Source organism: Cibotium barometz, chromosome 15 (assembly GCF_041138505.1).
Source record: "Cibotium barometz isolate CiBa-2024 chromosome 15, ASM4113850v1, whole genome shotgun sequence".
NCBI classification, from domain to species: Eukaryota; Viridiplantae; Streptophyta; class Polypodiopsida; order Cyatheales; family Cibotiaceae; genus Cibotium; species Cibotium barometz.
This window is the reverse complement of record NC_141060.1, coordinates 9,353,088-9,355,565: the sequence shown is the minus strand read 5'-3', so window position 1 is coordinate 9,355,565 and position 2,478 is coordinate 9,353,088. Positions and strand designations below refer to the sequence as shown.

General features: G+C 45.5%; 1 pseudogene; it reads right to left on the bottom strand.

Moving 5' to 3' along the window:
- Positions 1 to 471: 471 nt before the first annotated feature.
- LOC147630943 (signal recognition particle RNA) lies at positions 472 to 618 on the bottom strand (annotated as a pseudogene).
- Between the last annotated feature and the right edge of the window lie 1,860 nt (positions 619 to 2,478).

Here is a 2,478-nt window from a genome sequence, read left to right as displayed (position 1 = left end):
GAAATGCTTGTACTTAATGCGCTTTGATCATGCCCATGCCTGCCTACAATCAGTGCAGTCCACAAAATCCAAAAGCTTGTCTGAGACTTACTGTGGTGTTGAGCTCTCTGTCCACCAGAGTCCCCTCTTTTTAGCAATCTCAGCATCATGTACTCCACAACCGCCAGCCACCAACAAACAGTAGGGGGTGTCTTTTCTGACATGTATGACAATGTGGCATGGGAGAAGCCCCCTTAAACCCCCAAAAAAACAAACAAAACAAACATGGCTTCTTCCTTGCCAACTGACACCTACCTTTTGAGCTATGGCCAAAAAGCCACGATTGGCATTACATATATATATATCCACCAAGGTGGGTGCCTAGCTATAGCTCTGTGCCCGAGTCGTTATCAATTGGAAAAGAGAATTAGAAAAAGGCTGGGGTTCGCAGTGGCGGCGTCGTGAGGATGGTCGGCAGCCGCACGAGGGCTGGCGTTATCCCTCCACTGCCGGGAGAGGGGGGTAATCGTTGCTCCGTTCCCGGCCTGACACGCGGTCCCCCCCACTGCAGGGAATGGCAGACAACCTCACCCTCCGGCAAGGTGCCAATACCTCCACTCCAGGCTTGGAGATGGGCGCGCCACAAGATGGTCCTGCACAGCGGCGCCACGCGTCCGATCCCAGCCCACGTCCCTCCGCTGACGCGGATCGAAGGCGCTACTGCACCCGGGAGGAAGGTCTTGTCGGCTCCCCTTTTGCATCCTCTAGGTTAAGCGTTTTACATCCTACTCTCGATGTGGGACTAATAATAAACCTCCCTCCCTTTTCTCTCTTGGGATTTTTCTTTTTTTCTTTAATCAACATAATAATAATAATAATAAAACAAAACAAGTCATCGTGCGACATCGGCCGTCGTTGGTGGTGGGGCTGATGATACTGCTAGGAAAAACAATAGCAAAATGACGGTCTCCCATTTGAATCAAGCGTTCTTTGCCCGCCCTCCTAAGAGCTACGATATTCGCCAGCAGAGCAGGAAAAAGAAGCCATTAACAGTCTTTAGATCTCCTAGGAGCTAGGTTTTTCAGTCTCGAGGCGGATCATCCCTAACGATCATATATGACATATTTTAGTCTCACATAGACCCTTTAAGTATTTTCTACACATTAAAATGATCCTCTCTCTCTCTCTCTCTCTCTCTCTCTCTCTCTCTCTCTCTCTCTCTCTCGTTGATAAATAGACCTATGTCCCACATCCTACTCTCGGTGTGGGACTTAACCTCCCTTCTCTTGTCCATGAGCTTGGGATTTTCCTTACCTTGGGTAGCCTAACATCTTTGCAAAAAAGCATGAAAGGAGAGAAAACCACGTGGCATGTTAATAAAAATAAATTATCGAAATTTCTTGAAAAGCTCGTTAAATAACAAGCTTCCTAAAAATAGCTCAGAAAACTTTCCTTCAAAAGCTCGCGCACAATAATCTTGGGGCAATATGCTGCGCTGATTGATGTAAAAAGCTTGTGTGTATTTTATGAGAAACAATGGGGTTTCCAGCTTTCTGATCGAGTGAGACTCTACGCGGTTTTTGGTGAGCCCCACATGAAAGCCTCTCGCCTTCGTGTAGGAGATAGAAAGAGAGCGGTGGTTCTTGCTTCCATGAAAGCTCAGCGAAGACGATGTTGCCTCTTTGCTAAAAAGCATCGTCGCGCGACACCAAGAAGAAAGGTGGATTTTGGCAACTTGCGATTCGTGGGTTTTCTTGGGGATTTCAACTTCTCCTCGTTTTTTTGTGTGAATCAAGAGCACCCTGAGCATATCACCAAAGTTCTCTTTGCTAAAAAGCATCGCGACACCAAGCGTGTCTACAAAGAAGATGGATTTTAGCAACCTGTGATTCGTGGGTTTTCTTGTGGATTTCAACTTCTCCTCGTTTTTTTGTGTGAATCAACAGCACACCGAGCATATCATCAAAGTTCCTTCCATACAAGAGGAACATTAACGTGGTATTTATGTGAGAGAAAGCAAGCGAAGTGCACAACCAGTAGAGCGCAAGAAGCTAGAAAGCAACATAGGCAAGAAGGATCAGCAATCGATGGATGTGTGTATTGAAAGGTCCAACCACTACAATCACAAAGCCTGTACAGGTCGATTAGAGCTTGTGCTTTTTGGTGTGCTGACACGGGTGCATAAACGCAAGTAGGTACTCTCTCTCTCTCACGCAGACACACACACACATTATCATCATCAAAACCAAGTGCACTCCATGCTCGTAAAACTAGATTGTGTGAGTGTTTATTGAATTTCGGGGAGAACTGTGCCGACTCGCCATAATTTATGTATGGTTTTTTTTAATACTTCACTCATACAAACGAGCTCAAAAATTTTATGACTTGATGAATGACATGTAACTCAGATTCAAATGTGGTAATGAAAGTTGGAATTATCTACCTTGCGATGAAAGTTGGAATTATCTACCTTGCGATGTACTCTGCTCTATCAATGTC